This window comes from Periplaneta americana, chromosome 15, assembly GCF_040183065.1.
Source record: "Periplaneta americana isolate PAMFEO1 chromosome 15, P.americana_PAMFEO1_priV1, whole genome shotgun sequence".
Classification (NCBI taxonomy): Eukaryota; Metazoa; Arthropoda; class Insecta; order Blattodea; family Blattidae; genus Periplaneta; species Periplaneta americana.
The window spans coordinates 146,990,509-147,015,858 of record NC_091131.1 but is presented as its reverse complement, the minus strand read 5'-3'; the positions used below and the strand labels follow the sequence as shown (position 1 = coordinate 147,015,858).

General features: G+C 35.2%; 1 pseudogene; it reads left to right on the top strand.

Annotated features, from left to right (window-relative positions):
• Nucleotides 1-22,133, top strand: part of LOC138715747 (uncharacterized protein CG3556-like) — an 87,272-nt pseudogene extending 65,139 nt beyond the window's left edge.
• The last annotated feature ends 3,217 nt before the right edge of the window (nucleotides 22,134-25,350 follow it).

The following is a 25,350-nucleotide window of genomic DNA, read 5'->3' as shown; positions in this document are numbered from 1 at the left end:
AGTAAAGTTTAATTAGAATGAAAACACAAAACATTTTGAAACTCTAAAATTAATGAAAACACTTCACTCCTAATGTAATAATTGTAACTAAATGTAAATAACTTTATTTATTAGAAAACAATTTCGTATGAATTTATGTTAAGAAACTCATCTACAGAGTAGAAAGGATTAATTAAAAGCCAATTATAAAATCTAGCTTAGAAACTATTGGTTGGTAACTTATAATATTGACTGGGAAGCTTATTATGTAATTTCATCCCCATGCCAGAAAAATTTATACTAGTTTTATGTAATCTACAATATGGAATATTAATTTGTTCACTATTTCTAATTTCATGATCATGTATATTGGCTATTAATGAGTAATTGTCTATATTTTGTCGAGTACAAACCCAGCATTCTCCAGTCCTTCCTACTTTCTTCCTTTCTCTTTGTCTCCTCATATGATCCATATATCTCAATGTCGTCTGTCATCTGATATCTTCTTCTGCTCTGAACTCCTCCCATTCACCATTCCTTCCAGTACATCCTTCAGTAGGCAGTTTCTTCTCAGCCAGTGACCCAGCCAATTTCTTTTCCTCTTTCTGATCAGTTCCAGAATCATTCTTTCTTCATTCACTATTTCCAACACAGCTTCGGTTCTTACTCTGTCTGTCCATTTCACATGCTCCATCCTTCTCCATATCCACATTTCAAATGCTTCTATTCGCTTCTCTTCGCTTCATCGTAATGTCTATGTTTCTACCCCCATACATGTTTCTGCTGCACTCCACACAAAGCACTTCACTTCCAGAGATCCGCAGAAGGTGCTCCTTTCTCTATTAAAAGCTTCCTTTGCCATTCTTATTCTCCTTTTGACTTTTAGCATATTGTACTTCTAAATATTTCTTCGCAATTAGATTGTTACAACAGTTTCTCAACAGCAGTATCTTAAAGACAATATATTTTGTCCATTTTCATTCCTACAGAATAATATTTTTTGGGGAAATTCAGCAGATAGTAAAAATATAGCCTTTTCTTATTACCAAAAAGAGCAATTAGAATAGGTAATATTTGGAACAAAGGCTAGAGAATCATATAGACCTTTTTTTTTTTTTTAATGAGAGATTCTGACCTTAACAAATCAGTTGAAGCATTCAGAGCTAAAGTGAATCAAGTCACAAATATTCATAAATTGAGTTTAATTCGTTTTCTGATTATCTGTAGTTGGATCTTTTCCGAGGAGTAATGGATGAAGTCCTAATTCCAAGCATTTGCCGGTAGGTGATACCAGTTACTTTTGGCTCAGATTATTTGTTCACGATGTTCTGAGCCATATTGGATCAAGTCAACAGAGCGTTGCATCAATTAACATCACAATATTATGTATGTTTTATAAATCTAGAATTTGAGAATGAAGCAATAAAATTATTGCTAGTCAAATTAGATAATCCACTAGAGCAAGTTAACTTTAAGTCCTATTATCTCAAAACTACGTCTCATGGACTTGATCCACTTTAGCCCTGAACGCCTTATATATACTTCTTAATAAATTTCCTCTTATGTAATAAAGAAAATTTTCCAACTAATCCAGCCATATGTAGTATATATACTCGCAGAAAGAATGATTTTCATATACCATCGTCATATTTATAATGCTATGAAAGGGGAGTACTGGTATGTTACATGGCAGTAAAAATTTTCAATAGTCTTTCTGAAGACATTATGAATCATAACCAAAACCCTGCATTATTTAAGGTAAAACTAAAAAAATACTTAATATCTCACACTTTCTATTCTGTAGATGAATTGTTGACATTTCACAGTACTGTGTAAATATTTAATATTATTAAATGGTAAACATATTTCATTGTATAATATGTTACTTGTTTATCCTCTTCAAAATGCTCCCCTTCACCAGCTTTCTGACCGGTTTCTCAAAAATGTGGATAAGTTAATTAAAAGTTCAGTGAAGGAAATTTTATGTTTGCCAGGAGACACGCCCGACGCAATGTTGTACACAGAACGTAAATATAAAGGTCTCAGCCTTTTCAATGCTCAATGGAAGCATATTTACAGCATCTGAATATTTGCGACACATTATTGAGAACCTCGAATCCTCTTGTCGTTTCTACAAGGAACATAGCAGCAGAAGAGAAAGTCTGTTCAAGGAAGTTAAAAATTCCACTTGAAGATCTGGATATAAGTAACATCAATGTCCATAAACTACGACAAAATCTTAGGAAACAAGAGTACGATAAATGGTGTGCGCTTCCTCATAAAGGAAAAGGTGTTATTTTATTTCAAGAATATACTCCCGGAAATAAATGGATTTTTTCTAAGGAGGATCTGTCTTCCTCTGAATGGCAGGACGCAATTAAGATGAATGCTAATGTAGCATCAGTGAGAAGTGTTCATGGGAGATCCTTGGATGGTTACCGTTGCAGATACTGCAACGAGATTGAAACCTTAGCACACGTCCTAGGATCCTGTCAGCATGGAGAACTCCTAAGAAATTCACGCCCTCATAATATCCGAAAACTAATAGCACAGGCCCTTAGAAAAAGATCCTTCGAGGTCCATGAAGAGGTGCACTGCTTTGGGTCTGAAGGCGGCAGAATTAGAAGAGCGGACATCGTGGCTCTAGACAAGACTAATAGTAAAGCCTTTATACTGGACCCAACTGCTAGATTTGAGATGAGTCAGACCCAACCATCTGAGGTCAACAAAGAGAAACAACATATTTATGAGCCTACTATTCCGAATTTTCGTGAAAAATATCAGATGGAAGGCACCTGGGAAGTACATGGTTTAATGATTGGAGTAAGGGGCACCATCCCACGATCAACTGTAAACACTATCAAAACATTTGGAATCCATGATATCATTCCAAAAATAATTACTTCTAGCATTAAAGGGTCTGTGGCAATTCTGGAAAATCATTTATACGGAATATCATAATCTCCCCCCTTTCTATCAGTTAGTGTGTGATTGTTACAATATATGTACAAATTTATTAATTCTTAAATTTAAGCTCTGAGTTCACATTTCAATTTGACTCATCTATTTACTGTAATCGTTATTATTCTTATATGTGCATTATTCTGTGTTTTTGGCAACCCAGGATGCCTGGGCAGACTATTTCTTGGAAATAAATTACATATTATATAGTTTTAATTTTGTATATATATCATATTAGCATCCATCCAGAAAACTTGTAACCTTACAGCCACTTCAGGTTCAATGTCACTCCTAATGCTAAAACCTATATTTCCATAAAAGTGTGCTACTCATATCAGAATCACCATTAACAACTTTCAAAACAGTAGTGTCGTCTGCTAAGATAATAATTTTCCCTGGAATGCAGCTGGTAAATCATTGACATCATCAATAAAAAGAAATGCACACAAAATTGAGCTTTGAGAAAGTTCAACATTAAGAGTAGGCCTGTACTGGGAAGGTATTTTCTCCTCAAATTCAACAACTTACTGCCTATTCATAAGATAACCATTCTACTAAGGAAATCTCGTTTCCTTTATACCATAAAATATAAGTTTATTCCTGACGGCCTTATCTCTACCAGGTTAAATAAATAAATACTAAATAAATAAGTAAATACTAAATATCATAAATAGAGACAGTCAAAATTCTTGAATTAAAGGGGCTAAAATTCTTGATTAAAAAGGATAAAAATTCTTGAGTAAACCTGAAATTTTCACTCTGTTTTATTAAATTATTATGTTGCTTAAGATAATTGACAATTATAATTATATATTCAAAGCTTTACGTTGACAACAATTCTAAGATACTTAACATTATTTAACATTCATAGTTATTAAACACTACTCAAACTCTCACAGATTACATCCCAATACCAAAAAAACTGACAAATTTATCAAAAGTGAATTACATAAAAATAGTAAAAACAATATTACTAGTACAAAACCTGAAATATTTCATCAAAATTTTACTTCCAAAGAATTAACTCTAGCTTTACAAAATTTAAAAACCAAGAAATCTCCTGGCCCCGACAACATTCATTCCGAATTTTTTAAACATCTGGGGGAAAAAGCCAAGTCTGTACTTTTATCCATTTTCAATTTGTCATGGAACACCTCAGTTCCTGCAGCTTGGAAAAAAGCAATCATTGTACCAATTCACAAAAAAGGGAAACCTGCTCATGATGTTAATAGTTATCGCCCAATAGCACTATTAAGCATGATAGCAAAAACCATGGAGTCCATGATCTCCAACAGATTAACTTGGTATTTAGAATCCCAAAATCTTTTATCACCAAGGCTTTCGACAACTACACCCTACCAATGAACAAGTCATACGCCTCGGCCAAGAAATAAAAGACAGTTTTAACAAGAAAGAAGATACCTTGGCAATATTTATTGACTTTCAGCTAGCATATGACTCTGTTTGGAGAAATAAATTATTACTAAAACTCCAGAAATTAGGTATCTCCAGCAATATGTTCAGATGAATATCAGAATTCCTTAGTCAACGATTCATTGCCACTAAATTCAATAACTCACTTTCTAGTTACAGACAAACATATCGAGGTCTACCTCAGGGCGCTGTCCTCAGCACAACTTTATTCAATATTTATATAAATGACTTACCCTCCCTATTAGAGGAATCAAACATGAAAACAGCACTATTTGCAGATGATATAGTTTTGTGGACTTCCGGATCTTACAGACATAGAGACAAAATTCAAAATTCTGCTCTTAAAGCTCTAAATCAACTACATGAATGGAATACATCAAATTTGATGACACTTAATTTAAGCAAAAGTAACTACCAAATATTTTCACTCGGTAAAAAAGAAAGAGAATTCAATATCCAATACAATGGCCAACACCTTCCTAGGACTTATGAATCCAAATATCTTGGAGTTATTTTCGATAGTAAGTTAACATGGAGCAACCATTTGAAATACATTTCTGAAAAAGCTCGTAAAAGATTCTCCCTTCTAAAAAGACTAGCAGGAAAGAAATGGGGATGCTCTAGGAATACTTTGAACACTACATACAAAATGTTTATACAGCCAGTGCTGACATACTGCGGAGAAACTTTAATTACTTCACCTTTCATAAACGAAATAGAATATGTTCAAAACCAAGCTCTCAGACTCCTTACTGGTGGAATCAAAACAACTCCAATAGATTCTATGGGATTCCTCACTAATATTAACAGCATCAAAATGACAATAGAAGAAAAAGCACTGATTCAGTATGAAAAACTTATTAGATTACCAGGAAACAATTGGCATTCATACAGTCCTCTCTGTAGATTGAAAACTCAAAAAAGTTTCATATCCATTGTTCAAGAATTAAAACAGAAAATCAATATCCCGAATTTAAAAGAAAACCTACAAATTAAACCAAACCCTTTAACTCTATTAAATATGGAATATAATCTAAATTTAACAGAAGAAATACTGAAATCAGAAGTAAACACTGAAATGCTGAAACAATTGTCTTTAGAGACAATTAATATCTGATACCCTCCACAAAACTGGCTTCATTTATACACTGACGGATCCTTGATCTCCAGAGAACAAGGTGCCGGTGCAGGTGTTACGTGCTGTCTCTTCTCACTTTATAGATCTCTTGGGTATGGAACAACAAGTTTTGATGGTGAAATCATTGCAATAAGTGAATGTCTCAGGAATCTTCTATGCCACATCAGTAAATTTAAAAATGCAGTTATATTGTCAGACTCCAAAGCAGCTATTCTATCAATAGTCTCTAAACACATACCTTCATCTCAAACAGCAGAAATAACTAAAATGCTCTCTCAATTAATATCACTCAATAAAAGAATTGTATTCCAATGGATACCATCCCATTGTGGAATCCTGGGAAATGAGAATGCGGATGCTTTAGCAAAGAAGGGTAGCACTGCTACTTACAGACCTGTTACTAATTCTACGTATTACTCTGTGAAAAGATTTATTAAATCTACATACTTAGACTTCAACAAACAAAATTTGATAACACAATCCCATGGGAAAAAATGGAACTCTCTGCATCAAAATCCACAGCTAATTCCCGATTTACCACGAAAATCGTCTGTAGCTGCATTTAGATTGGCAACAGGCCATGATTGTTTGGCCAAACACCTGCATAGAATTGGAATATATCAGTCCCCTAACTGTCCATTGTGCAACTCAAACCAAGAAATGGATTCGGAACACCTCAAAATCTGTGCTTCAGTGGCTGGTCATGATAATATCTTTGAAAAATATTGGAGTGCAAGAGGTCAAATGACTTTATTGTCAAACGCCTGGCATTAGAAAACAACAACAACAACATTCATAGTTATACGCAGACAACAGTTCTAAGTTTGTCATTGTAAGGTTTGTTCTTCTATTTGTTAGCACACACGAGAACTGTGAAAAAAAACTTTCCCAGTCAACATTAGAAACTGGAACCCATACAGCTTGGAGTGCTCCATCCACAAAATCACTCTGATCTTCATGTAACAACAGCAAACCTTCTCGCACTGAAAGTCCAGGACTATTTTTAACTATGTGCATTTTTCAAACAGAACTTCTAAAATTTCCCGATTTAGATAATGTATTTATTAATTGCAGAAAAATTGCTTCTTTTCGCGAATAACAGCAGAAAATATGCTAAATTCGCGATTCATAGGATTTTTGCGATTTTTCGCGAGCATTTCGCGAGTTGAAACGTGTAAGTATGTGATTATTTTTACGTGAACCATGTTTTAAACTATGTTTATTTGGTTTTTAGGTTTCTCGCGATTTTGCAAGTCACGAATTTTGACTATCTCTAATCATGAGGCAAGCGATCAAATGCCTTACACAAGTCACATAAACAAGTCAGCAAATTCTGTTTTAATTCAAGGATATTGGTATTGAAAACCTATAGAACAACATTTTCTACCATTATGGTAGTTGATTTGCCATATCTAAATCTGCCTAAAACCAACGTATTGCTCATGAAGCAAATTATTTTCTTCAAAATATGTAAAAACTGTCTATTCATGACATCCTCTAATGCTTTGGATAATTGTTCAAATTATATACTTAAGTAAATAAGGATATTATAATGTATCGGGTACCCATATATTCAGATACAGTAGTAATATGACTTCAAAACTGTTAAAATTCCATTCTGTTACAATAAATTTGCCAGTACAGTAATTAACTGAAGTGTATAAAGTATTTTAATTGTTTAATAGAATTTGAATTGAAATTCTAACCAAAATTATTTACAGACATACTGCTGCAAAATTCTTCATAAATATGTTCGAAATAATGTAAACACAAAGTTTTAATCAGCGAAAAGAACATCCTGATTTCTTCAGAGTTTGTACGACAAGATTCTGTGAGAAGTGACAGAGTATATTTTGAAAAGCAATATGACTTTAACCCTACAAGAGGCTATTTAGCATCAGTATTACACTGTGGAAACATGCTTATGTATAGTTTATTTTGACAAATTAGATTTCGTTATTAGAAAACTGACCATATTTGATAGTACGGAAAATTGAAATTACTTCAGACTTCGTTAATAATAGTATTGCTTCCTCATCACTCAATGTTTTGTTTTGGTAATGCATTCTATCATTGTAAATGTAGAATAATTGAACATAAATACTGAGTGGGGCAGATGAAAGTAGCCCATCTTCTGTTTGAATCGGAATGTGATATTTTGACTGCTTGAAATTCCATTATTGTATTCTATCATAGAGGAAGTGCAAACAAAGCTTGCCCATTTGACTGATGCGCAGAGAACGATATTTGGTCCTCGTGCCGCCATGCTCGTTACAGGGCTGATAAGAATCACCTAATGCTGATTACAGGGCGCATTCGAAAGTGCGGTCTTGAGCTGTTTGTATTGTGGAGTGTTGCTGTGCAGAGCGGGTAGAAGCCACCGTGTGCTTTACATATTCTGCATTTTATCCCTACTATCAGGAGTTTTATATAGTTCAAAGTGTGTTTGTTAAATAACAGAGTTCTGTATAACATTCTATGCACTTAACAATGCCCCCATTTCGCTCTAAATTAGGAAGTGCTAATAAAATGTTACACAGTCAAACTAGAGAATTGTTTATAAAGTTTATAAATTTATGAAAAACGAAACAGGCTTTGCTCGTAACATAAGGAGTATATACAGATTAAAATAAACCGACCATAGTACCCTAGTTACCGGAACATTACATAGTATTAGTGTTTTATTACAATGTCAAATATCACTAATTACACTTATAACATCTTTGTCATTTCATTCATTGATTTTATGTGTAAAAAAATTCGTGCTTCTGTATTTTCAAAGGTTATATACGGTATTTCTTATAACATCTTTATCATTTCATTCAGTGATTTTATATGTAATAAAAATGTGTGCTTCTGTATTTTCAATAATTACATATTTCTTACAACATCTTTGTCATTTCATTCAGTGATTTTATGTGTAAAAAAATTCGTGCTTCTGTATTTTCAACAATGTTATGTTATTAGTTGCTCTGCAATAAGGTTTACGTTACGTTACACGTGCTGTGATAAATCTCACTTGAATCATCAAGCCAGCAGACGACTGAGAACTGTTGACAGTTTGTCAATCGAATTGAAGCGAGGTCGAGTGCACCCGAACGTTTCCGAAAGTTCGCGCAGCTTTCCGTGGCAAGCTCTTTTTGCATCTACTCTATCATAACGAAATGAGTAAACAGCTACAATAATGGACAATTTTATGCAATAATCGATTGTTGGCATTCTGCAAAATGATTTACTCGATTCAAGAAAGAGTGGAAATTGTGGAAGCTTATGTGAGAACAGGTTCGATTAAGGAAACTTACGAAATTTTCAGGGACAAGTTTTCTGGATAGAGGACAACCGGCATAGAGAGCAATAGAGGGTTTGGTAAAAAAGTGACTAAGATCTGTTCAAAATGTGAAAAGATAAAGTGTTACTTCAATTCGCACACCAGAAGTTATTGAGGGCATCCGCCAAAGGACTATTGCATAAAATTGTCCATTGTTGTAGTTGTTTACTCATTTCATTATGATACGATATGATAGAACACAATAATGGAAATATCGCATTTACATTCAAATGGGAGGCAGGCTACTTTTATCTATGCCACACTGTACATTTTGCTGTATAATCATCACCAGGGAACGGATTTATATGGACTAAAAATATATGAAATATGTAAATATATATGTAGTTATTTTTACCAAAATATGGAATTAAATATGGATTTTTACCAAAATATGGAATTAAATATGGACTTAAAATTATAAAAAAATGACTATGTACGTTAAATATTGGTACATTTTAATCAAACTAAACAAAAAATATAATGGACGTACCTTATCTTCCAATGTAGTTTCAACAAAACACAATTTTTATTGTCTGTTACCATAACAATAGGTTACAAACATTTCTTTCAAGTGCTGAAAAGTGAATCTTCTTCTATTGTCTCTGAGGATAGATTTATACTGACTAAAAGAGCGTTCGACGTCACAAGAAGTAACTGGTACATAATTCAATTTCACAATGTCTGCTGGGGATAAGTCCAAGTTAATCTTCACTGTTGATTCACCACTCATCACAGCAACAACCTTTTGTAGTTCTTCATATCCAGGGTTTTTTGAAAGTACAGTGTCCACCTTAGCTCTTACTGCATCTGCAACTTTACCTCTACCACGATTCAGTTGTTCCACAGTACTATTTATAATTTCAAAACTTTCAGATAGTGAAAGGTGCCTATTTTGGAGACTTTTGAGCGTTTTTATGATGCATGAAAATGTATGCTGAATGTGAGCTAAGTCATTCTTCACACTTATGTCACAGGTAACTGTTTTCGCAGTATCAATTGAGACTGCATCTTCAGAGTCCAATGCAAGGAGAACATTGTTAATAGAGTCTATATGTTCGGCATAATATTCAACTGCTTCTAGCCATGTACCCCATCTAGTTAAAATTGGCTTTGGTGGCAATGGAATTTCAGGGTACATTTCTTTCAACACGTTAACTCTACTGGGAGCTTTGAGAAATACTTTTTTCACTGATGAAATCAACAAATCTACTTTAGGGAAATTGTCTCTGACCACTTCTGCCACACGATGAAATGCATGCGCCACACAAGTAAAATGAGTCAATTTAGGATATACAACAGATAATGCTTGTCCAGCTTTGACCATATAAGGGGCAGCATCGCTAATAAAGAATAACACATTATCGTACATAATACCCTTTGGCCACAGGATACCCATAGCTTCGTTGAACAGTTTAACTATAGTTTTGTTATTGCACTTTTCTAGAACATCACAATGTAAAAGAATTCGTTCAGAATATTGTTCACTTAACAAACCGATAACTACATTACCAACAAGTCTACCTTCTTTGTCGGGAGTCTCATCAATGGAAACCCAAATTGAACTATCTTTAATTTCATCTCTTATCTTCTGTATTGTCTCATCGTAGATGGATGGAGCATACGTCTTCCTAAGTGTTGACTCATCCGGGATTGTATGTTGAGTATATTTTTCAAGGAATTCCCTGAAGACCTTATTCTTTAGTTTGTAGAGAGGAATATCAGCAGAGATGAGAGAACGGCACAGGTCGATGTTAAACTCAGATCTTACATTCGATGTTGTTGGTTGTGTTAAAAACAATTGTCTCTGCTTGGAATTTAGTTGTTTGTTGGCCTGATGTTTACTAGTTGTAATGTGTTGTTGCACCAGGAACTTTTGTGTAGATGATACTGCACACTGACACAAATTACAAAATAATATTTTATTGTCAGTTGATAAACCATCTTCTTTAAATTCTGAAATGTAACTTGTTAGTTTTGATTTTAAATTGACTGAATGACGTACTTTTGGCATATTTACCGTCTTTATAGTATGATTTACAAAACTGAACCTATGTGTACTCTGACTGGCATTTAACTGTTGAGCTGCACAACTGAAGTCTGTTAAAAATTTTAAATTAAATTAATACAGTTTTGTAACTTACTTTCCCATTGTTGATAGGACTGCTAATTTTCAAATAACTCTGATGTTAAAGGGATTACTGAACATGTGTTTAAATCTCTATTGTTGAAATGTATTTTTAAAAGTTAATGGAATTTTGTTTTGTTTTATTGTTAAACCTAATATAATATGGACTGTTTTATATGAAATATGGAAAATATATGGAAATTAACGAAAATATGTACTAAACTCTAAAATATGGAAAAATATGGAAAATAAAAGTAGGATTTTTCAACCCTACACATTGTGAAACATAAAGATAATGCAAAATATAAATTATATTAGCTTTATAAGTAAATATGTATTTACATATAAATCCTTTCCCTGATCATCACACTTGAAAATTCGGTTATGAAATTGTTTTTCTTTCTCCTAGTCTTTATTAAAGAAAAGATTTTTTTTTTTAGTTCACTGTACCCTTTATAACTGTATATTTTTTTAACTTCACAATTATTACTTTTCTTTTCAAAGAAGCTCGTTAATGTAGAGCCTGATTTTAAACTTGTGGCAACTGCGCGAAAGACGAATTGGCAACCACTTATATGTACTCGCCCAAGAGTCTTGCTGAGGGGTGTTTGAACAGTACGCTCTACGAGTAAGCAGTCACCCATACACACAGAACCCTCCACTCCGAAGCCTCAGAAAGAAGCTCGCACATGTTGGTGCCATGAGATTGAGATCGGGCTCCACCTAGTTCAAGGTTACATTTGAACAGTTATTTCTCCAAATTATGTATAGAGTTGGGAGTCCGAGGACACCCTTTAATTTCGGAGACAGAAGGGAAAATGTAAAATCTCTAAGTACCCCAGGAAAGAATAGGTGAAGGTGCTAACATTTGCCAGTATTTTTGGATTGTGGCCGCCATCTTAGAGCAAGGTCACATATTTTAAATGGTAAGGGCATATCAAATGAGACTAAAATGGAATTCATTGCTGTAATCAGATTTGCCATATTAAGTTATGTTCAAAAGTTATTAACACAGAAATTTGAAATTACTGGTTACGGTATTGACGAAAGAGAAAAAGATAAGATTTATCCTGGTATCTGGAGAACGCAGATGCCATATCATATCTGTAGATTTCAATTCCCGATATCCAGAAATTTAGAGCAACTGGAACTGTTCAAAAGAAGCCAAGTATAGTCAGGATCAGCTTACTTAATACCCTAAGAGTGAAACCTAACCACTTTTCCCCTATAACTACATATGCTAGTGAATTATAGTGATTTTCTAGCTCTCAGATTGAATTTTCTTTTACCAACTTCGTTTCGAATTTCGGGTACTGACAAGTACTACAACTGGTAGTTATTTTCTAACTGTTATTTGGTAGCAATAATTTTAGTTTGCAGTATAGGAAACTGATGAAAATGCAAGTAAAGAAATACGTTTCTAGTTTAGCTCTCATGAATCGTAAACTCTTTAGTCAAAACAATAAATTTCATGACAAAATACATTTTAATATTAATCATACTAGTCCTAATAACTAACATAATATGCGAGAAGTCCAGGAAGAAAATGTATTATTTCATAAATTATTGAATCATTTAGGAACACCTCCCAACATAAAGATGAGATGTGGTAAATATAAGCAAGACATTGTTATTGTTAATATATTATTATTATTATTATTATTATTATTATTATTATTATTATTATTATTATTATTATTATTTCAGTATGTAGCATTGTGATTTTACCCTCTTTGGTGATATAACACTGAAGAGATGACCAAATTAGACTTTTAGGAACTACACTGACGTGATCCTCACTTTAGCAGTTGGTCAAAAACAGCAACCGATGAGAGACTCAACACTAGTCTTGGCCTCATTTGCCAATAGTCCAAAATGCAGTACATTGACATCTTTCGGCAGAAAGTGGTATCAATCAGTTAAATATTGTGTGAATTCTTCATACCAAAGAATGGCACCTGTTCAAGGTCCAAATGCTGCAGAAACTATCAGAGAATGAACCTGATAGATGTGTCGAATTCTGCAAGACCAATGTTGAGGTTTTCAGCCAACTGCTATGTGGCTTGTCTTGAACAGTCCCAGTTGTTCTAAATTTAGATACAGTTCGGCCAGCCGTTCCTGGCCAGTGGGATGCGTGTGACAAATTTGAAGCGAGTCTGACCTAGCATGTGACTTACCCGTAGCTGATCCTTCCGTCCGCCCGCCTCCAAGAAGGTTGAGGGACTGTGAGTACAGTCAGTGCAGTGGAACAGTTGAGCGCCTGCAGTTAATGAAGTCGAACGAAATGTTCGGAATATTTACACATAAGTTCTACGCTAAAATAATTGTTTCTTTTTCACTTATAAATATTATACACAGTTTTACACTAAAACACATATCTCTTTTTCACTTGCACAGATATTTAGACATCCACCAAAATACATATGGAACATTTGCACTAGTAAAGAATAAACTGTTCACTCCAATTCTTCTATCCCTGATATTGCTCCGTCTTCTGACTCGCTGTCATTACTATCACTGCTATCATTAACTGTAAATGCTATTCTTTAGATAGCATCTTCTACCAAACCTTCCATTTCGAAATAATCAGGTTCAACTTTTTCTGAATGGCAGCAAACATTTTTCCACTTATCTACTCCAATTTCTTCAAAGCTTTGCCGACATAATGCCATAACATCGGCTATCTTGAATGTAGTGTTTCTACTGGCTACCCACTGTTTTGCGTCAGCCCAAATCATCTCTAAAGGGTTCAAATCTGGATGGTATGGTGGTAGTCTCAGGACACTGTGACCATGTTCCTCCATTATTGAATCTATGAGATATTTCTTATGTTGGGGTTTGTGCCAAGTTATTAAATCATAAAGCTCGGTCTTAAGCATATTTTCTGTGTACTCAATGCCATTGCTTGTAAGCCATGCTTTCATATCATCTTTCCGAGTGTTTGATGTGAGTGGTTTATTAATCTGTACATTGTGGTAGGAAGCATTATCTACCACTAACACGGTATTCGGCTGTAAATTTGGTATTAATCGTTCTTTGAGCCAACGCTGGTAATTTTCAGAGTTCATGTCATTATGGTAGTCACCTGTTGACATTCCTGATGTAAAAATAAGTAGTGCATTTGGAACGAAACCTGATCGGCCACCTGCATGCACGATTATTAATCTGGTGCCTTTGGATGTTGGTGCCATCAAACCTGCCGTGCTGTCATCACTCCAATTGTTAGGACTTGTGTGGCTACTATGGATATAAGTCTCGTCTTCATAAACAATCGGACGACCCTCTTCTCGATATTTCTTAATAGCCCATAGGTACGCTATACGCATGGACCTGATGTCATGTCGTTCAGTTAGAGCTGCTTGATTGTTTCTCGTTTTCTTCCATCTGAACCCCATATTTTTTAATATTAATTTTAAACTTGTTTTTCCACCAGAAAAATTGATTCCATCTTTCAGCTTACAAAGGAGTTTGCTTACTGTTGGTACGCATTTCTCTTCGACATAGAAGTTATAAATTGTTCGTCGAATGAAATCTGTATTGAAATTATCTATATCAGTGATCCATTTCGGAACATTGTGTTTTTTACCAGGCGTTTCGAATGAAGCTCCCTGTTCTTCAGCACGTTGCCTCTCCTTGATAATCCTTCTCATGGATCTCTCAGACACGCAGGTCGCCGCTACAACTCTCTCCTGAACCCTCTTCAGAGGTATCAGTGTCTCTCCGGCCTCTGATTCACGCTTCATGAATGCGTGAACGTTAGAAACGACTTCACGGCATTGACTATGCAATGTCTTGGATGCTAGTTTCGAAATAACAGGCGGCATTTCAACACGTAGCAACTTTCGTGTATCACTCACTATACTCACTACACTTTACACTCTCGTCACACTGTCCCCACATGGCTCCGGAAATACACTGACACTGCTCATGCGCCACGGAATGTAGGTTCGCACTGTGTGGCGAGACAACAGCGCATCGAGAATCCACCGGCCAAAAAGGAACGGCCGAACTGTATCAGGGATGTGATAGTGTTGTGTAAAATTGGTGGTCTTTCTGGACATTGAAATTTGGGCTATATTACCGCAGCTGCTTTCCCCAAACATCAGAATCACCTCAATCCTCTCCTCTTTTATCATTGTCATCTCCAGTTTACTGAAACTACTTACTACTGCTTATGGCTTTTAGAGAATCCAGATGTTCATTGCTGCCTTCACATGCCATCCTGAGCAAGATTAATCCAGTCCCTACCATCTTATTCCACCTCCCTCAAATCTACTTTAATATTATCCTCCCATCTATGACTTGGCCTCCCCAAAGGTCTTTCCCCCTCCGGCCTCCCAACTAACACTCTATATGCATTTCTGGATTCACCCATACATGCTACATGCCCTGCTCATCTCAAACGTCTGGATTTAATGTTCCCAATTATGTCAGGTGAAGAATACAATGCGTACAGTTCTGCGTTGTGTAACTTTCTCCATTCTCCTGTAACTTCATTCCTCTTAGTCCAAAATATTTTCCTAAGCACCTTATTCTCAAACACCCTTATCCACTGCTGGTCTCTCAAAGTGAGAGTCCAAGTTTCACAACCATACAGAAGAACCGGTAATGTAACTGTTTTATAAATTCTAACTTTCCGCTCTTTTGAGAGCAGACTGGATGACAAAAACTTCTCAACCGAATATTAACAGGCATTTCCCATATTTAGTCTACGTTTTATTTCCTCCTGAGTGTCATTTATATTTGTTACTGTTGCTCGAAAATATTTGAATTTTTCTACCTCTTCAAAGGATAAATTTCCTATTTTTATATTTCCATTTCGTACTGTGTTCTGAAACATAACCAGTAATTTCAAATTTCTGTGTTAATTACTTTTGAACACTTATGTCAAATCTGATTACAGCAATGAATTTCTGAGAAAATTTTGGCCTTATTTGATATGCCACATGACAACCTTCAAATTAAGAAAAAATGTCACATTGATCTAAGATGGTGGCCATGTTCCGGAAATACCCCGCAGAGGTTGGCTCTGTCATCCATCCTTTCGAGACTTGGTCAGATCTTTAATTTTCCCTTCCATCTTCGAAATAGAATGGTGTCTTGGAACTTTTTACTCACCTGGTATTATCATACAGATGAAATTGTTTTAATCAAGTTATGAAAACTTTGCTTTTGCTTTTCTCTTATAACTGAGAATTGTTTTACTAGCTATAGATAACAAAATTGGCATTTCCAAGTTAGAAAGGCTGTCTCTGTCCATAAGTACAAGAATAGTGGAGATGAATACCAATATGTAATCAGACGCACATGTAATTCTCAGTGATGTCACGTCACACAGGACTATATTAGGAGATAGAATCACAGTAGTGATTTGCCAAACACTATGTGAATCATACTGTGAATGAAGTAAAAATGAATGAATGATTACCAGCGGGGTGAAACTGAGAGAGGAGTTTCCGGTAGCAAGACTGTGCAGGCTGTTGTTTTGTTGCCTGATCACCAGAAGCGCTAAACATAAATTTTCTGATTGGATGCTAGTGGGAAATACCATTGTATACGAGATATATCTCGTAGGCAACACAGAACAACAAAATAGCAGCTATATTTCTTTTGAGACGAGAGCCTGATGACTGTTTTATAAGTTGTTTGTATGTATATGTTATTTAATTAAAAAAATATGTGAAAATTTCATCAGAACAATTATTTTATTTTATTTTAAAATATTTAAGATATATTGTATTTATACTTCTTTTTTTTAATTTTTACTTATCTTAATTAAATAACAAACACACAAAAATAATAACATTCATCTTTAACAGTCTTTTTCCTAATAATGGGACATCAGGAGCAGAGTATTATATTCCAAAATATCAAGAAAGTTATTTCATACCATGTTCATCCTCCTCCAGTCTTAACACTGAATTGCTAGCTATTGATGCTGCTCTTCAGTGTGTTACTCAAATTTCTGAAATATCTATTTGCATACTTACCGACTCCAAGGGGGCTATATTTAATACAATTAAATATGTACCAAACCTATATGCACATAGGATTATTCCAATTCAGAAACAACTAAGTAAACTAAAAGAACTCCAAAAGGAAATAACATTTCAGTGGATACCCTAGTTATTGGGTATACCTGGAAACGAGAAAGTTAATAATATTGCAAAACAAGCAACTTATTTGCAACCAAGACCTCTTCAAGTGATATCTCTATCCAGTGCTTTTGCTTCAGTAAAGTCTCATTTTACAAACCTATGGATCAACAATTGGCTCTCTTCTGACAAAGGAAAAATTTTACAGTCTGTACAAAAGAAACCAAATGACCTGGAAATGTACAAAAACTTGCCCAGACATGTTCAAACATTTTTAACAGGAACCAGAACAGGTCGCATTGTCACTCAATTGTATGTGCACCGATTTCACATTTCCAATAATCCTACTTGTCTGTGGCGTAATAATCATGATGAAGATCTGGAACACATTCTTCTATACTGTCCATCCATAAACCACAAAAGAAGTAAATTAAAATCATCAATACCAGTTGCAGAAGACACAGCCCTGCAGTATATATTGACTACACCCCAATTCTGGCTACTAGTAACAGGCATTTATAATGAACACTGATCAAAATACCCCTCATTTCTCGTGAAAAACAACAACTGAATAGACTACAGTGGACTTTATGTTGTCAGCAAACAGCTGGATTCATTAAGGAGATTGATTTAACAATCTTTATAATTTGATCAACAAGACAACCAATATCGCGTTCAGATTTTCAAATGTTAAGCTTCACAGCCAGACCAGACCACCAGGAGTGCACTCTTTGTTCTCTGCTTCCCTGTCGTAACATGTGCCGTGCACTTCTATTATTTTGTTGTTCTGTGATGATTACTATATACTACATCATACTTGGTGCTGCAATAGCAATTGAAGGTGAATTAATTTTAGTTTTGCTGTTCTGAACCTCGACATGTATTGTTTTAAAGTACAGAATCAAATAATGCAAACATGTAGTAATAACTAGACCCCAGAGAAAGTATTGCTTATAGGGAAATGCACGATGTAGTATAGGTAATGTTTATGAACCGAGGACTCTTGCATGCATCACTGTGCAGGTAGGAGTAGTGCCGGCGTAGCTTAGTACAACGCAGTCAAAAGCAGTCGACACGGGTCTTCAGAATGCCGAGACCAAAAGTACGCAAGATAGAAGCACTAAGGGAATATGTTCGTCAATAAAGTGTGTTTTCCATCCATGGTAATGAACTGTTTTGTGAATTGTGTCATGTGAAATTGGCAGCCGACATGGCATGCAACGTTAAGAAGCATATAAATAGCAATAAGCATAAACGCGCATGTAAAAGACAACAGAATTTAAGCAAGGTACAGCAGGAATCTCCTTCACAACTACTTGAACGAACATTTTACAAAGATATGTGTGACGCGTTTATTGCTTCAAATATTCCGTTAAACAAATTAGAAAACGTGAAACTCTGTGGCTTTTCAGAAAAGTACACTGGAAGACAAATTCCTAATGAAGCAACACTGCGGAAGAAGTATATGCAACATGCATATGAGAAATGTCTACGTGAAGTGAAGTGTAAATTACAAAATAAGAAGATATGGGTATCTTTCTATAGATGAAAGCATGGACTCCATTGGACGTCATGTTGCAAATGTGGTTGTCGGTGCCCTTAGTGCGGAATGTTGCTGTAGACCCTATCTCTTAATGAGTGAAGTGTTAGAGAGGGTTAATAATTCCACCATATGTGAACTCTTTGATAGTGCTATGGAGTTGCTATGGCCATCATGTGTGCAATTCGAAAATGTGTTACTATATGTTACAGATGCTGCAAGCTATATGAAGAAATCTGCTAAGTTTCTTGAAACACGTTATCCGAATATGATACACGTTACATGTCTTGCACATGCATATCATAGTTCATTGCAATGCATCAATACGTAAATAATATTATTATCAGTATGTCAAGTACAATGAAATATTTAGATCTCTTAATAAGAATAAATTAGAATTGCACTTTGTAATCACTGGAAACTAGTCAAAAGGACGCACAAATAATGAGACTTTTATGTATTACTTCATTTCTCATGAACCAAACTGTACTACTGCCAGCGTCACGCTGTCTATCATTATTTACCCCATCCCTCTCAAAGCAAGTATGCTATATTGCATACTAAGCTGATAGCAATACTTTTTCCGGGGCCTAGTAATAACAAGTGGTTGACTATACAATTACGAAATTAATTCACTCCTTAGAAAAATCACAACGAATTACGTTGTTGGGACATTATGCCTAATACTTTCAGGTTAGGTGAAATTAAAGTCGACACCCTAACACATTTACTTTTTAAATTTTGTAACAGGAAAATGTAAACACTGCTAAATATAAGAAATTTACTACATAAGAACAGAGTGAAGAGACTGCTTTTTTATAGTTCCCATTTGTTCTGGAAAACTAATAATGATTGTAGAAATTACATGCTGTAGGCCTATCTGTGGGAGAGAATGAAGATTCTGTTAATGTTCTTAAAACATAATTCGAAGATTACAACGAAGGTATTGCAGCCTGAAGGTGACCATTCATCCCAATTTTTCCGGAACAGTCCCAAATTAGATCCTATGTCCAAGATTTTTTTGATAATATGTCGGAACTCGTATTTGTCCCGAATTTTGCCAAGATGTCATTATTTATCCTGGTTTAGATTTGTTTTTGAGAGATGTGAACTGTAAAGTTGCCAAACATTCAGTTGCCACTACCAGTATTGGTAGTAGGCCTATATCCATAGAACAACAAAATAATAGAAGTGCACGATGCATGTTACAACAGGGAAGCAGAGAACAAATGGTGCGCTCCTGGTGGTCTGCTGTGAAAATTTGAATGGGATATTGGTTGTTTTGTTGATCAAATTATAATGATTGTTAAAGATGAATGCTATTATTTTTGTGTGTTTATGTTATTTATTTAAGATAATAAGTAAAAATTTCAACAGAACAAGTATAAATAAAATATTAGTTGTTTTGATGGAATTTTGACATATTTTCTTAATTGAATAACATAAACATACAAACGACTCGTAAAATAGTCATCAGGCTCTCGTCTCAAAAGAAGTATAGCTGCTCTTTTGTTGTTCTGTGTGGCTTTCTATTGCCCACGAGATATATCTAGTGATATATGATAGTGTTTCCCACTAGCATCAAATCGTTGAAAAGTTTAGTGCTTCTGGTGATCAGGCAACAAAACAATGGCCTGCACAGTCTTGCTACCGGAAATTCCCCTAAGCCTATACAGTTGTTAAAGACGCACATCAAAAACAAAAGGCTTTTAAGTTACTATGATATAGTAAACCTTCACAGTTACTAAAGACGCACATAAAAAATAAACATATAACAAAGCAATCTACTGCCCATGTCTCACATCCTGAACCGAGAGCTCCCTAGTGCTTATAACCATGTCCCTTAGGTCTGCTCGGACTGGCATGGCAGCTGCAGTGTGCGGCACAGCAGCATATTACATGTTCTGAAAACATTATCCTATGCCAGTGCAAGGGTTTTTACTCTTTATAATACCAGATACTCTAATCGTGGTTACCACTATCGCTATTATCTCTGATGGCGATTTCCTAAAATGTATGTAGACACTCGGCCACTCTTTGTTCATTATGGACAACTGCTGAATTACCATAGGGCAGCGTTTCTCAATGTATGTTCCGGGGTTCCGTGAGCTCTATATGATTTTAAATTTTATTCCATACTTTTTTACTTGGTTATTTAACAACATTGTATCAGCTACTACGTTATTTTGCATCGATGGGATTAATGATAGCGAAATGGTATTTGGCGAGATGAGGTCAGGGATTCGCCAAACATTACATGACATTCGCCTTACAGTTGGGGAAAACCTCGGGAAGAAATCCAACTAGGTAGGCCTAATCAGCCCAAGCAGGAATCGAACCCCTGCCCGAGCGCAACTCTGGGTCAATAGGCAAGCTCCTTAGCCAACTGGGCTGCTTCGGTGGCTATTTTATACTTAGCTGTAAAAATATATAAATATTACGAAAATATGAATCAATAATATCATTAAACCACCGATAATGATATTAATAATAGTAATAATAATAATATGTTTGATGAAAATCTAAAACGGAAAATACCCGTAATAATTATCACTTTCATCACTGGTTTCTCTGCGTATGTGTTCAGTAAAACAAAATACCGAAAAGACAAAATGCAGAAGTACAGTAAAAATGAGACTACAACTTTCTGCCATACAACCAGATTGCAAGCTTAAAAGCAAATACATTTGTCCCACTGAACAATATTGAGATACTAGCTTTCACTTGTCTCTTAACTGTTAAATACTAATAAAATATTACAAGGATTCCGCAGTTACACTTTAGATTAAAAGGGATTTCGTGGTGGAAAAAGTTTGAGAAACACTGCCATAGAAGAAATATTTTACGGATGTGTACATGTGATAACCTTAATCGCAGTTAGGTCGATAATCTCAAGTAGAGACTGTAGTCTACCACTGGTATTAGTGTTTAGTTACAGGAATTGATGAGAAGGACATAATTTGTTTTGTGAGGGGACAGCCTATACATTCGCTTGTCCATGACTGATCTTGCTCTATAGCTGACGAAAGAAATCCTGAAAAGGCTGATGTGTTGAATGTAGGGTAGTAGGCACATGCGGTACCCAGGACCTCCCACTCTCCCTCTCTGCATCTCACTCCGCAAAGAAACAGCTCAGGAAGTGAGGCACGGGCAGTATATGACTTGTAATATTATTCAGTTCAAAGTTATGGTATTTAATTAGGCCTATGTTTTTACTTCTAAACTTTAAAAAGACTTTGTTTCATTTAATCTATTGAGCTTATTAATAAATGTTATTCGCTTTCATTCTGCAGGAGTCGATGGACTAATTGTTGAAGATGGGGATCATTACCTATTCTGGTACAAGAAGCTCTGAGTGCCACAAGAAGCCACCTACACATCTATACACTGATGAAAAGAAGTTTTCACTTTTATTTCTACCATTGTCTACTCCAGGTTTACACAATATCAAAGATAAAATCATTACAGTAACCTACCAATACTGTACTGCCTGTGACATTTCATTGCAAATAAATGCAAAGATCAAAATTGGATCTACAGCCAGACTGAGAATTTATCTCTATTACCCTAATTCTCAAAATTGTTATGATGGCGTTTGGCAGCTGGACTGAAGAAATTTTCGCACAAATAAAAATATATTAATTACACTTAGAGTACGATCTTATTTTTAAGGAATATGTATCGTAAGTAGGAAACTTTAAGTATGAGTCTAAGAAAAGTACCAATACAGGATTTTTCTTTCATTTTATAAAATCAGCATACTCTCGACACACAAAAACACACTCCAACGAAATTCTCAACACACAACTCAACTTCAAAACACACACACTCTTTGACTCTACACTATACCACAGGAACACACCCTCACAGGTAACAGAACAAGTGGCGCCAAGACCAATAACGACCAGTTCTGAAGATGACCCATAAATAGGTCGAAACATGTAAACGAGGTACGTTGAAATTTAACACAGGAAAGTCTTGCCATACATATTCCGAAGTAATAATATGTTTCCAATCTCTTATTTTGCAGGAAATGTTTCAATCTTTAATTATTATGACGCAAAATTATATTCTAATGAAAACTGTTCATGTTTAAATTTAAATAGTAACAACATTTAATAGTACATTATGCAACGAGCCTATAATGGTAGTAATTAAGACGCAAGTATGATTGCTTATGAAACGAGCACAAGCAAGTTTCATAATTTTCATACGAGCATCTTAATTACCATTATAGGCAAGTTTCATATGACTTTTTATGCTCGACCATATTTTTCTAACTTGAAAGTATTCAAAATTATGGTTATGTGCGAACTGACCTGAATTGCGAGATGTGCGCAGACGCGAAAGTATTGATTTTTTCCGAGGCCGAATTTAATTGACTTTGGCACAGAATAAGATGAACATTACTCTGGTACAACCTAAAAATTGATTTAGAATTGAAAAACGAGATGACAAATTGAATTTATTTGAATATTATTTACAATTAACTCTAATTATTATAGTAACAGAACATAACCTTCTACGACAGTATTGGATTTCCAGCCTCCGTGACTTTTCGCTAATTCTCTTTCGATTGCATATCCGAGAATAATCGATACTTGTGGTTTTATAACGGTACAAAGCTGACTTGTCATTGGCTGAACACCTGTACTTTAATGAGTAGGTGTACTTTAATGACATGCATTAAAGGATTGCTACCAGGTGTATAATTACTACATTTCGGCATGGTCGAACATAAAATATAATAAAGAAGATGTTAAGTTCAAGGAACAGTTCAGATTCAGTCAGTTTCTCTGAAAATAATTTTCCTACAAAAAAAATTCTTGTCCATCTTTTCTTAAAAAAATTATAATGTACGTAGATTGGTTGCTAGTGCATTCAGATGTGAGTGATTAGGAATGACGTGATTGCCTTGGACACCTCATATTCGGAAAGAGTTCCAGGATGTTATAACTGGAACTTGAAATATTCAGGTGGCCCAATTTGTTTCTGGGTGTGTACAATAAATGTACAATCCAAAAGAATTCGTGCTAAGAATTTGTAATGCTTTCAAAATTTGAAAATTTTCGGGTCAGTTTGAATGTATGAATCTCGAAGTAATTTCAAAGATAATCATTGACAACGAAAGAAATTATTGTGTCTGGTCCATTGCTGTGGAGTAACGGTTAGCTTGCCTGATCACAGTATAGAGAACATACAGTAAAGACACCTAAGCCATTTCGTGGGAGCAAATTCTGAGTGCGCATGTCACGAAACCGGGTGTATTATCTGGAACTTCCACCAGATGGATCTCCATCTACGACAGGCTGGCATAATTTAATATTAACTGAAAACATTCATTACTCATCTTCTAATAATTTTAAAGACATGAGGCAAAGGAATGGCAATATAACTATAATAATAATTACTTCCGTATGCAATCATCATGAAAATATTCACTAATTGACGCTAACGTTCAAGTCACTGTTTGAGGCTTATGTTGGTGAAATTGATCCAAGTAAAACATAATACATCATGGCGTCCGTTGCGGTGAAGTGCGAACATAAACGTCAACAATGGATATAAGTATTTTGACTTCCTAGTGACATAATATTAATGATAGATAATATACGTACAAAATTATTCGTATTACTGACCAATAAAATAAATAAATAAATATTTTACTAATATTTTAATAGTGGTTTGATACTAGCGACATAGTTGGATTCATTGAGAACTAGACCTTACTGAGCTTGAATTTAGTACCAACAACATCAAAGGTGCAGACAAGAGTTGTCCCTACTGATTCTTCTTATACTGTGGCCTGACTGTGAAATGAGAGAGCCCATGTTCAAATCCTGGTTGAGACAAATTACCTGATTAGGGTGTTTTCCGAGGTTTTTCCTCAACTATCTGAAGCAGAATTGCTGGTAACTGTCATTTCACCTCATTAACATCATTTCGTGTACCATCTAAATAGTTACAGATCAGCCAGGAGATCGTGACAGACATGGTTCCAGGATTCGCCTACAGGTGTCATCTGTCTAGGGGAACTACACAAATCCCAGGGAGCCATAGGGGCTTCAAGAGAGTGGATTACGACATACCAAAGAGTGTAGTTAATTCAGACAGATGATGCCATGGTGAGTCACAGAATCTACAGTGGCACAGCCTTCTGGGCAAAGGATGCAGCAGAATGCAAGCAAGTGAATTGTGAACAGATGGCATCGATCTGAGGAGATAGCATATTAACAGGGAGATGAGGGACGTTCCTGTTGACGCAGACTCGTCAGAACTGGATGTCATTGCCGAATTGATAAGAAGGCATCAAGCAGTGAATCACCTGCTTGAAGAGCACTTCAAAATCATTACAAATAAGGAGGTTGCATAATAAGCCTAAGGCTGCAGTGCTTGCTTATAGGCCCTCCTCTGAAGAAAAAAAAAGATTATTGTGATCTAATACTATTTTCAATTATTTAGGTCTACAATAATCTGTGTTGAAATTAAGACAGAGTAATGTAATGCGTAACATAATATAATACTAACCACACATACAATAACATAAATACAGACATGGAAATCCTACACATACAACCCAAAAACCAAAAACTCAACATACTAGAACAATATGAAATATACAGACACACTAAAACACACCCTAATCAAATTCTCAACACACAGATCAATTTCAGAACACACACACTATTTGACACAACTCTTCATCACACAAACACACCCACACAACAGCAGCAAAGTTGAGATAGCGCC